Below are 13103 nucleotides of genomic sequence, written 5' to 3' on the forward strand. Positions count from 1 at the left end.
CACCAAAAGACTGACTCCCGAGCCGGAGTCTCCTGAGAAATCTAAATTATGAGTATATTAGTTACACATATCATATCAATTAATGTGAAAATCATAATTCCCTTCATATAGGAAACAAGTACATTAATATGATATTGGTGGAGCTGCTTGTTCTAGAAATACACTTGGAATTTTCAGTCACTCGGCCAAGGTTTTACACATTTTGTGCCAAGTTGTTAATTCTCTTTGCAATGTTTTCTTCAACAGCTCACCTTTATTTTCCAATTTTCCCCCCTTTTAATTACATTCATTGATTTAAAAAAATTTTAAACTCTTTTTTATAAACTCTTACTTCATGATTCAGCAATTCTAGTTGAATTTGTGCCCATGTTGTGTTTTTCTTTGAGTCTTTGCTTGTATATTTATTTGGAGCCTTTTTTCTGAGTTTGTGTCGTGAGATTACATGCTTGAATTCTTTTTTTAAATTTCCTTCCTAACTTCCTGACTTTTGACTTGATGAAGTCTGTAGGCTTCTGGAGGGACTATCTGGGCAATACTTGTTGCTGATTTCTTGGGGTATCGAGTGCTGTGTTGATCCAAGGTCTCAAGACCTGCTCAAGCTGAGGATCCATAACCTTTCAGTGATCTCAAAGTGGACTGATCCCAGGCAAAGTCTGATGGCTTCTCTTCCTTCCTTTCCCCCAGTCTGAGTTCTGAGTTCCTAACCCAGGTTTGGATATGAACAATAAAAGACAGATATTGGAGTCAACCACCATGGGAAGTCAGATGGGAAGCTGAGTAAAGAATGACAAGCTCTCCCTTGGTCTGGCATTCTTGCTCTAGTTGTTCTTCTGCAGACTTCAGACTGGGCTAGAAACTGGAAATGAAACCCAGTTCTGCTCCTAATGCCTGAGCTACATTGCTACTTCTTGCTTCTGAACCCATTCCCCTCTTCGTATACTGCTTAAAGTCATCCCTGGGTGCAGGTAATCTCAGTCTGGCTTGGATCTGTGACTCAGAGGCAGGGTAACTAAGCTGCTAGTCAGCACCTATTTCTGTCAGGGTGGCCTCATCTGGATCTGGGGGTGCCAGCTATGGTCTCAGACCTCCTCTTGCCCAGGTGCACAGCCTCTCCCTGTGCTGGAGTGCTCCATATGGGCTGTGCCCTTGCCTGGACCCTGTCTTGCATATCCATAGACTTCTCTGTCTGTCTTCCTACACTGGCCTGGCATGGGCATATGACTGGCCATTTCTTTTTCTTGCATTTTTCCATCAAGAGTCAGTCTGGTCCATTTTCTAGATTTCTTTTAGCAACAGTAGATAATTTCATCAAATAAAATGAAAACAATAAAGCAACATGCCAAAAACTTGTGCAGTGCAGTCAAAGCAGTCCTGAAGGTAAAGTTTATATCTCTGTATAGTTTCATAAACAAAAATGCAACAGGAAAAATAAATGAATTAGACATAACTTAAAAAACCTAGAAGAACAATACATTTCAAAATCCCAAATAAACACAAAAAAATAGATATTCTAAAAATCAAAGAAGAGATAAACAATATTGAAAAAAATTAATACATTAGTAAGCCAACTTAAAGTGTAAAATGGCTGAGTATCAGTCTCATAAAACTACTTTATCTGCTGATAAGACTTGACTATTAGCCTCCCAATCAACTGTATCTATAGTTAAGTTGCTGAATTCTGTTTCAATCATTCTATTACTGCATGCTTTGATTCTTCCATGCTTAGCATTTTTGTTTCTGTGTAGGAATCAACTGCCTGTCTTATATCTAATTCATGCTTCTACATTGAATGCCATTTTACTTCCCCCGGAGGGAAGCGGCCAGCTCTAAGCCACATTTGCACATTTTCTCTTAGACACAGGAGTGGGGGAGTAAAGAGCTGAAGAATGTGAGAAGAGGGAACCTGATCTCCCTAACTAGAGGTCAGGCTTCCCCAGGACTGAATGCAACCCACAAGCCATAATGGATCATTACACAGGTAGCCACTATGAAGCACTAAACACTCTCCCTCACCTTCTCTTGATCTATATTCCACCTGTACCCAAAGACTGCAAACTGTACTACATTGCATAATACTGCAAACAAGAGAATTCCTAAGTCTTCCAATCTTATTTTCTCTTTCATTATACCAGAATGCCTCTTCCCCTTCCTATCTGATTTAGATTTTTCTAAGATTTTTTTTTAGATTTTTTTAAACATCAGGTCATTCTAACAATATTCCAGATTTATAGAATACTTTAAGCTATGCAAAGTGATTTATGCAAGTATTTTGTTTTATCTTAAAAACGACCTGTGAGGTAAGGGCTATCCATTTTACAGATGAGAAAACTGATGATCAAAATATTTCAGTGATTTTCTCAAAGTTATAGAAATAATAACTGTGTAAGGTGGGGTTTGAACCCAGCTCTTTTTGACTCCAAGACCAGTATTACACACTATACTGAGTGTTAGGTGATAGGGCCTTAAGGCTTGGCTCAGTCATTTACAGGCTAAGTGGGATTCAATTTCCTTATCAGTTAAATGAGGGCCTTGAACTTGATCCCTAGGGACCAATGGCCAAAGTGCTGAACTTGAAGTCAGAGGACTTCAGATTGAAGCTCAACTTAGTACTCATGTGACAAGACATTGGCTGGAAGTGGTGGGGGGGAGAGAGACAGAGACAGAGACAGAGACAGAGAGACAGAGACAGAGACAGAGAGTCAGAGACAGAGAGACAGAGACAGAGACAGAGAGAGAGACAGACAGACAGACAGACAGAGAGAGACAGAGAGACAGAGAGAGAGAAAGAGAGACAGACACAGACACAGACAGAGAGACAGAGAGAGACAGAGAAAGAGAGAGAGAGAGAAAGAGAGACAGAGACAGAGAGAGAGAGAGAAAGGGAGGGAGACAGAGAGAGAGAACTTTGAGAACAGAAATAAATGGGGAAAGAACTTGGGTATCAACCTGAGCCCCAGTCCCTGCTTCTGCTTTCTCTTCCCCATATCATGCCCCTCTGCAACACCAGCAGGGTTTCAGTGTCACTAGACACCAGGCAGATTATCTCTGCACTGGTTAAAAGTTAAATGGGACTGCAGCCAGCCCGTTTAAGGTGAAGGGGGTGGAGGTGCTCCAGTAAGAAACATGTTAAGGGGCCAGCCAACTGGTGACCTTGGAGACCTTCCTCTTGCCCTAAAACAGGCTACAAGAAGCAATGCCATGCTATGACAGTCTGTACTCCTATTACAATCTGAAAATTTTTTACTTTGGGTGAGGCAACTTGTATGTCTAGGTCAGGGCAGGGTTATCTAGAAACCCATAGGATCCTAGAGAAGAGGGTCCCAAGTAGTTTTGCTCTCATTTCCTTGGGGAATGTTTGGGGCTTAGAGTTAAAGGAGAGAGAGTTGGAAAAGGAAGTAACATCTGGGATCTCTTGTACCATGGGAGAGGGAGCTGGGAGCCTTTAAAACCCTGAAATGGAGTTGTAGAAAGGTATTATTTGAAGATAATTCATCACACAATCTGCTTCTTGTGATACTCATGTGGTGAGAGACAACTACAGAGGTGAGTGTAGGAGTCTCCCTGACCTAGTCATGTCCCCAGGAGATAACAAAGCTTGCCCCTATTCTCCCCCTTCCATCCTTGGCTCAGGTACTGCCATTATGACCACACCACCCATCCCTACTCCCCACCATGGAGACTCTGTCCATAGCCTGAGGACATGGAACAGATGGAGAATAGGGAATAATATGTCTCCAAGTAGCCATCTGGTCTTCATTCACTGCCACCACCAAAGATCTGGGATAGGAGCAGCCCTTTGGAATATCAATAGCCCAGGAGCTTTAAACCTGGAGTCCACGAACTTGTATGAATGTATTTATACACATATATATTCCTACGTGTGTATACATACATGTGTATTTGTAATTCCATTTCAATATAACTGTTTTCCTTTTTATTCTTCTGTATTTTATTTTGTGCATTTAAAAACATTCTAAGAGGGAGTTCATAGGCTTCACCAGAATACGGGTGCATGACTCAGAGATGGCTGAAGAAACCCTGCTTTAATTCTTCATAGTGAATTGAATTTAGAAAACACTTAAATACTATGGACATAAATCTATACACTGGGTGGAACAGAAAACTAAATAAAACACCTTTCCTGCCTTTATGAAGATTATAACCTAGTCTGGAGCAATCAATACACCCCGCAAGCAACTAACCATAGTACAGCCTCAGAAGAGTAGAAAGTGCTCATTGAGATATGGGGGAGAGTATAAAAACTTCCGTTAGGAAAGGCTTCTTGGAGGAGATGACATTTGTTGAGCTGTATCTAGAAGAATGGGTAGAATTTCCAGAGATGCCCCTATGAGGGGCATTCTAGGTGCAGGAATTGCCAGAACACAGACTTCATGTAGAATAGGCATGAAACTCACTTGGAATACTACTTCTAGATCTGTATCCCAAAGAGATCATATAAATGGGGAAAGGACCCACATGAACAAAAAAGCATGGAATTAGGATAGTGCAAGTTAATAGGATTTAGAGTTGTAAGAGACTTTAGAGAGAAACTTTAGAGGTGGGAAATTGAAGCCCAGAGGTGTAAAGTGACTTGCCTAAGGTCATATAGTCAGTAGCAGAATTGGGATCCCAACTCAGGTTCTCTGAATCATGTGGGGGTATACAATGAGTAGGATCTTTCAAAAGTAGGATCTTTGATAGAGCGGCCACCTATCATAGATAGAGGGCCATCTACCCTCTATCAGTACTGAAATATCTATGCTCCTCAAGGGACATGATTGTTTTATAGACTACATCCATATAACCATGTATGTACGTACATATCCATATATATGCATATACATGGTGCGTGCACGTGCGTCACACACATGCACGCACGCACGCACACACATGCCTGCATCCCATAACCAAGGCCTGCCTAGCTGGTTGAAGAAGAGAGTACTCGAGAGGCAGTAACAGAGACAAGGCTGAGAAGGTTAACTTGCAGCCAACTTGTAGTCAGTGAGTAGTCCATTTTGAGTGCGTCACAGTACATAGGAAGGGGCGAGTTTAAAGAGGAGGATGATATTCGAGAGGAAATGGACTGAGACAAAACTTCTTAATTTGAAGTAGAGATTTAAAGGGGAGAAAGAAAAGTGTAGAATTGGGATCTAAGTGGGTGCCTTAGATGGTCTCACACCCTCACTCCCAGGACAGAGCGTAGACCTCTCTGGAGAAATTCTGGGAGATCATGGATGAGGATCACACAGAATGGGCATTGTAAGAGAGAATACTCACACTGAAGAGATCATGGTTCCTATAGTTCAAAGGGGACTGTTTTTCTATGTAATATCTCCTTTGACAAGCACAGTAGGTACTTATAATGAGAAATATTTCTAAAGTGACTTAAGGTTTGCAAAGTACTTTGCTTATTTTGTTTCCTTTGACCCTCACAATCCTGTAATGCACTACCCCAATTTGCAGATAAGGATATTAAAGGCTGACTGAAGTTAGGTGATTTGTGCAGGCTCACATAGTTAGTACCTGCCTGAGGCAGGATTCAAAGACACATCTAAAGCAAATGTAGTGATCTAACCATGCACTGGGATACCCAGGCAGTGCAGATGTTATCACAACCATTTTAAAGATGTAGCTACTTTAAATTGGAGAAAAGCAAAGGTCACTATGGGCTCTCAAGGGATCTTATCCCTTACTTCATGTCAGCTAATATCTCCAGAATATAGGTGGGAACAGTTCATAGACACCATATAGAATAGGCATTCAACTCAATTGGAATCCACTTCTAGGTCTGTATCCCAAAGAGATCATACAAATGGGAAAAGGACCCACATGTACAAAAATATTCATAGCAGCTCTTTGTGTGATGGCAAAGAATTGGCAATCAAGGGGATGCCCATCAACTGGGGAATGGCTGAACCAGTTGTGATATATGAATGCAATGGAATGCTATTGTGCTATAAGAAATGATGAGCAGGTGGACTTCAGAAAAAACCTGGAAAGATTTATATGAACTGATGCTGAGTGAAGTGAGCAGAACCAGGAGAGCATTGCACACAGTTATAAATGCAATGTATCCGTGATGACTAACTTTGATAGACTTGGCTCTTCTCAGCAATGCAAGGTTCTAAGACAACTCCAAAATGCTCGTGATGGAAAATGCTATCCACATCCAGAGGATTACAGAGTCTGAAATGCAGATCAAAGCATACTCTTTGCTCTTTTTTTGTTTTGTTTCTTCTTTTTTGTGTTTCATTCCATTGGTTATAATTCTTATTTACAACATGACTAATGTGAAAATATATTTAATATGAATGTGTATGTAGTGCCTATTACATGCCATCTTGGGGAGGGAGGATGGGAGAGAGGGGGAGAAAATTTAAAATTCAAAATCTTGTGGAACTGAATGTTGTAAACTAAAAATAAATAAATAAATTTTAAGAAGAAAAAACTCAATTGAGCGATTAACATTTATTAAGAACTGACTATGGGCCAGGCACTATGCTAAACACTAGGCATACAAAAAGAGGCAAAAAGACAGAACCTGTTCTGAAAGAGCTCACAATCTAATGTGGGAAACAATCATGTGCAAACTAGTTACACGAAGGATAAATAAGAAATAATTAACAGAGGGAAGGCACTAGAATTAAGAGGGGTTGGGGAAGGCTTGATGTAAAGGATGGAATTTTAGCTGGGTCTTAAAAAGAAAGCCAGGGAAGTCAGTAAGCAGAATTGAGGTGGGAAAAAGTATTCCAGATATGGAAGACAGCCAGAGAAAATGCCCAAAGCCAAGAGAGGTAGAGTGTCTTGTTCCTGGAATAGACAGGAAGCCAGTGTCACCAATTCAAAGAGTAAGTGCCCAGGAGTAAAATACAAAGAGTCTAGAAAGTGAGAAGGGATTATAATTTTCATATTAGTCGATATGATACGTGTGATGAATATACTAATAGCTTAGTTTTCTCAAGAGCTGCCTCTGGCTCAGAAGTCAGAACTCACAATGCGGCTTAAACTGATTAACCAAAACTGACAATGCTCACAATTACTGGACTTTAAGAGAAGTGAATCAAAAGACTATAGAATGTTTTTCCATCCCAGAACTCTGGTTCTGTGCTCTAGGGGAGGTGGTCATAACCCCTAAAGACTTGACTCCAGAATTGTTGTATTGTGGGATTTGTGGGTTCTTCATGGGAAACCATTAACGGAATGTTTATAACCCACCTCCCCCACCCTTCCCTACTTAAGTATATAACCTATGCTTTTACTTCAGCTATGAAACATTGCTCATTCTGAAAGTGATTAATTAAACTACTCAGCTACTAGCATTCCCATCTCTGTCTGGGCCTGCTTTGTGCGGCTCTGAGCATCCTCAAGTTAGAGACTGGCTCACTAAAATCTTGTTAACATCAATTGGTGTCAGAAGTTTTTAAGACATGGATGTAGGGTGAAGCCTTGAGTTCTTCATTATAGGGCAAGCAGGGAGAGGCGTCACTGGATTTTTTTCCCAGACTCCCAACTCACTTGACTAACATGTTCCCTGTTTCCAACTCTTGCTCCGTTACAGCCCAGCCTCTGATCAAGCCTGGCTTTTCATTGTGAGAAATGCTCCAAAGCCCCTTGTCTTGATACGGATCACTTTGGTAAGGCCTGTATTTTCTTTGTTTTGTTTTTTTGGCACACAGATTTGGCTTTGCCTACCTTTTCTCTTATAATGCAAGGCCAGCTAGGACCTGTGGTTTTTCTCTTTTCTCTTTTATATAAATGCAGTTTGACCTATGGACTGCAGGTTTTTATTTCTGCACGCGGTAAAAAAAAAATTTTTTTTGCATAAGACTTGCTTGCTTGGTTGGTTTTGTGTGCAATTAAACCCGGTTGAAATTAACTATTTCATTGCAAGCTTGGTTAGAGTTGTGGAATGTTTACTTCAAGCAAATTGCTAGTACAATGTGGAATGCTTGTATTTGTGTATTGTGTATGCTTGTTAGTTAAACTGCACCATAGTGCAGAGGGACAAGTTCAGTTTCTTTCCTACTTTGTTAATAATCGTCACCCACCCATCTCTAAGCAAATCAGGCTATTTCTGATTGGCAGCACTCTGACTCTGACACTTCCTCCTTGAGACAGAGCCCAAAGCCTGGTTGGCAGCTACACTGGAAGGGGAGGATAAAAACAGTAAAAAGGAACTTAGAGAAGCAAAAAAGATTTTTTTTTTCCTTGCAGCCCCTCTGCAGCAGCTGCTGCGACCCATTCCTTACTGTCCCTGGCCCATCCCCTATTGTCTCTGGCAGCCCCTCCCTGTATCATCAAAATCAAACAGTCCAGGAGTTTGTTTTAATGGTAGAAAATCTGACCGCTGGAGGAAAGACTGTAAAATGGGGACTGGGGCAGATGCTGAAGAGAAAAAAGAGGAAGACCCCCAAAAGAATTGAGGGACCCTCCCTACAATCCCATCACTCAGCATGACTAGGATCCAGGGAGGGCTGGCAGGAGGGGTGGCAAAAGGAGGGGGATGGACAGGCCGGGCCCATCATCCCCATGCCTCCTGTTGGAAATGTCTCCTTGCTCATACAGGGGCAAGAGGTGTCAGCTTTATTTGACGCTGGGGCTACACTCTCAGTTTCAAACCCCTCTGCCTTCCCCACTCTCTTTCCCCAGAGTCAAGAGTGTATCTCAATTGTGGAGATCACTAATAAGACCATTGTAGCTCTTATCTCAGAACCACTCTTCCTTTTTACTGGAGGAATCAGTGCTTTTCTTCCTCTTGTCCTGGTCCCTGAGGTCTCTAGTCACTTTCTAGGACCTGATCTGCTCCATAAATTACAGGCCACTATTTCATTTGACCCAGGAGGGACCACTTCCTTGTATCTTCTATGCCTGACGCCCTCCACATCTGAAAGCATCCCTATTCCTTTAGGTTTCTTTCCCTTAATCCCTTCTGACCATCTGGCTCTAAACCAAATTCCCTCCAGCTTGTGGGCTTCAGATGCTACTGATACTGAGTCAGTTATCGATGCCCCACCTATTGTTCTGCAGTTAGCTCTCCCATTTGATTTGTCTCTGAGAAAGGAGGGAATGCAGTTGGTGTGCTAACACAAAAACATGGTGAAAACTTTTGTCCCATGGGATATCTTACTATAATAAACAGTGTTGTTAAAGGCCTCCCAGGCTGTCTTCCAGCAGTAGTGGCCACTGCTGTATTCGTCTCGACCTCTGGGGACATTTGTCTTGACTCTCCCTTAATGGTACATGTTCCCCATGTGAAAAGTACTCCTCGGAGCCACAGTAGAAAGGTCCCTTTGAAGTCCTGCTCGCCACCCCCACTGGAGCCAAGCTCCAGAGAGTAGAGTCCTGGATCCACCTGTCATATCTCAAAAGGGCAGTACTGCCTACCTGGATTTCAGAACCCAGGGGTAACCTGACCCTAAAAATTAAACAGGGTCCAAAGCAGCGGACGTCTGAGGTAGACAACTGTTCCCCAGCCCCCCAGGCTGACAAGCAGACAACAGCTGACAAAGACCACCAATCCAAGAAAAACTGATGTGAACCGATGTTTGCAATTACTCCCTCTCTGAACTAAGCCTTTTTTCTCCTTGCTGCTATCCCCTCTATCTCTTAATGTTCATGGAAGTAGCAGTTTTTCTTTCACTTTCACATAGTACTTATCTCCTTAAGTTGTGATCAAAGAAAATTTTGCTATTTAAGATAAAAATACCTGGGACTGTAATTTGTTTTCAGCTTTGATTGCAGGAATAGTTGTCTAAATTGTCTCAAAGCCACTAATAGAAAATGGCGTATGTGGCACTCTGAGGACTGCTAAGGTGGATGTCTGTGCCTGGGAAGGGTTGTGAAGATGACTAAGGACATAGCCTCAGTGGGATCCTCCTGATTTTATTTCCCCATCGTGTTATTTCCTTTCTGGAAAAGGAAACTTCTCCCTGCTTAATCCTGTGTCTTGCTTTAACACTCTGTACCTAAATGATTGGCTGTCAGATGTGATTCATGCCTGGAATCAGAGTTAAGGGAGTTTTTCACCGGTTATATGATAATCATGTCTCTCTTTTTTTCCTTTTATAGCAAATTTCTATAATCAATAAATTTTTTGAAATCATGATTCAAATGAATGTTCCCCATTGGCCTTCAATTGTCATTCTGACCTTCTTGCACAAAAGGAGGGAATGAGAAGGGATTATAATGTTCATATTAATTGATATGATCTGTGTGATGAATATACTAATACTAGGGGTAATAAGGAGTGACTTGGTCAGATCTGCATTGTAGGAAGATCACTCTAACAGCTGGGTGGAGGATGGACTGGAAAAGGGAGACATTAGTGGCATGGTAATCATATAGCAGGCTATTACAATAGCCCAAGTACTAGGTGATAAGGGATTACACTAGGGTGGTGACAGTATTGGAGGAAAGAATAAGGCATGTGTAAGAAATGTTAGCAAAGGTTAGAAGGGCCTGACCTAGGGGCGGAGCCAGATGGCGGCTGGAAAGCAGGGACTTGCGTGAGCTCCCTGCCAAGTCCCTCCAAAAACCTATAAAAAATGGCTCTGAACAAATTCTAGAACTGCAGAACCCACAAAATAGCAGAGGGAAGCAGGGCTCCAGCCCAGGACAGCCTGGATGGTCGCTGGGTGAGGTCTATCGTGCACGGAGCTGGGAGCCGAGAGGAGAGGAGCCCAGCGTGGGCGGTGGCAGGACCAACCATACCAGGAGCTGGGCGGAACAGGCCGTAGTGCCCTGAATCAGTGAGCTGTGGCAGTTACCAGACTTCTCAACCCACAAACACCAAAGACAACAGAGAAGGTTAGTGGGAAAAGCTGGGGGAGTGAAAGGAGTTCGCGGTTCAGCCACCACCCACAGGCAGCTAAACTGGTGCAGCTACAGAACTACAGATGCAGTTGCTTCCGTCCCCAAGCCCACCTGGTGGGAGGAATTAAGAGGTGGGTCAGAGCAGGAGTGCAGAGCCAGCTTAAGATCTGAGTCAGGTCCAGGTTGGCGGCTCTTGGGGAAGGAGGAGTGCTGGTGTGGCAGAGCTGGCTGTATAGAAATAGCTCTGAAAACAACAGCGCATCCCCTCAAGCTTGGAACAAAGCGCATCCCTGCTTGGACCTCTTTACTCTACAAGCAGTCATACCCCACTGAAAAACTCAAGGGTCAAGTAAGTTGGCTGGGAACATGGCCAGGCAGCAAAAACGCACTCAGAGTCAGTCTCAGACTTTGGAATCTTTCTTTGGTGACAAAGAAGACCAAAACATACAGCCAGAACAAGTCAACAAAGTCCAAGAGCCTACATCAAAAGCCTCCAAGAAAAACATGAACTGGTCTCAGGCCATGGAAGAGCTCAAAAAGGATTTGGAAAATCAAGTTACAGAAGTAGAGGAAAAATTGGGAAGAGAAATGAGAATGATGCAAGAAAACCACGAAAAACAAATAGATGACTTCCTAAAAGGAGACCCAAAAAATACAGAAAAAAATACTGAAGAAAACAACACCTTAAAAAATAGACTTACTCAAATGGCAAAAGAGCTCCAAAAAGGCAATGAGAAGAATGCCTTGAAAGGCAGAATTAGCCAAATGGAAAAGGAGGCCCAAAAGACCACTGAAGAAAATACTACCTTAAAAATTAGATTGGAGCAAGTGGGAGCTAGTGACTTTAGGAGAAATCAAGATATTATAAAACAGAACCAAAGGAATGAAAAAGTGGAAGACAATGTGAAATATCTCATTGGAAAAACCACTGACCCAGAAAATAGATCCAGGAGAGATAATTTAAAAAATTATTGGACTACCTGAAAGCCATGATCAAAAAAAGAGCCTAGATATCATCTTTCAAGAAATTATCAAGGAGAACTGCCCTGATATTCTAGAGCCAGAGGGTAAAATAGAAATTGAAAGAATCCACAGATCACCTCCTCAAATAGATCCCAAAAAGAAAACTCCTAGGAATACTGTCACCAAATTCCAGAGCTCCCAGATCAAGCAGAAAATACTGCAAGCAGCCAGAAAGAAACAATTTGAGTATTGTGGAAACACAATCAAAATAACACAAGATCTAGCAGCTTCTACATTAAGGGATCGAAGTACTTGGAGTACGATATTCCGGAGGTCAATGGAGCTAGGATTAAAACCAAGAATCACCTACCCAGCAAAACTGAGTATCATGCTCCAAGGCAAAATATGGATTTTCAATGAAATAGAGGACTTTCAAGCTTTCTCAGTGAAAAGACCAGAGCTGAATAGAAAATCTGACTTTCAAACACAAGAATCAAGAGAAGCATGAAAAGGTAATCAAGAAAAAGAAATCACAAGGGACTTACCAAAGTTGAACTGTTTTGTTTACATTCCTACATGGAAAGATGACGTGTATGATTCATGAGACCTCAGTATTAGGGTAGGTGAAGGGAATATGCATATATATATATATATATATATATATATATATATATATACACACACACACACATATATGTGTGTGTATGTATGTATATATGTATATATATATAGACAGAGGGCACAGGGTGAGTTGAATGTGAAGGGATGATAACTAAAAAAAATAAAACAAAATTAAGGGATGAGAGAGGAATATATTGAGAGAGGGAGAAAGGGAGAGATAGAATGGGGTAAATTATCTCTCATGAAAGTGGCAAGAAAAAGCAGTTCTGTAGGAAGGGAAGAGGGGGCAGGTGAGGGGGAATGAGTAAATCTTGCTCTCATCAGATTTGACCTGAGGAGGGAATACCATACACACTCAATTGGGTATCTTACCCCACAGGAAAGAAGGAGGAAGAAGATAAAAAAGGGGGGATGATAGAAGGGAGGGCAGATGGGGGAGGAGGTAATCAAAAACAAATACTTTCGAAAAGGGACAGGGTCAAGGGAGAAAATTCAATATAGGGGGATAGGTTAGGAAGGAGCAAAGTATAGTTAGCCTTTCACAACATGAGTATTGTGGAAGGATTTTACATAATGATATGCATGTGGCCTATGTTGAATTGCTTGTCTTCTTAGGAAGGGTGGGTGGGAAGGGAAGAGGGGAGAGAATTTGGAACTCAAAGTTTTAAAAACAGATGTTCAAAAACAAAATGAAAGTTTTTGCATGC

The sequence above is a fragment of the Trichosurus vulpecula genome, chromosome 7 (assembly GCF_011100635.1).
Source record: "Trichosurus vulpecula isolate mTriVul1 chromosome 7, mTriVul1.pri, whole genome shotgun sequence".
NCBI lineage: Eukaryota > Metazoa > Chordata > Mammalia > Diprotodontia > Phalangeridae > Trichosurus > Trichosurus vulpecula.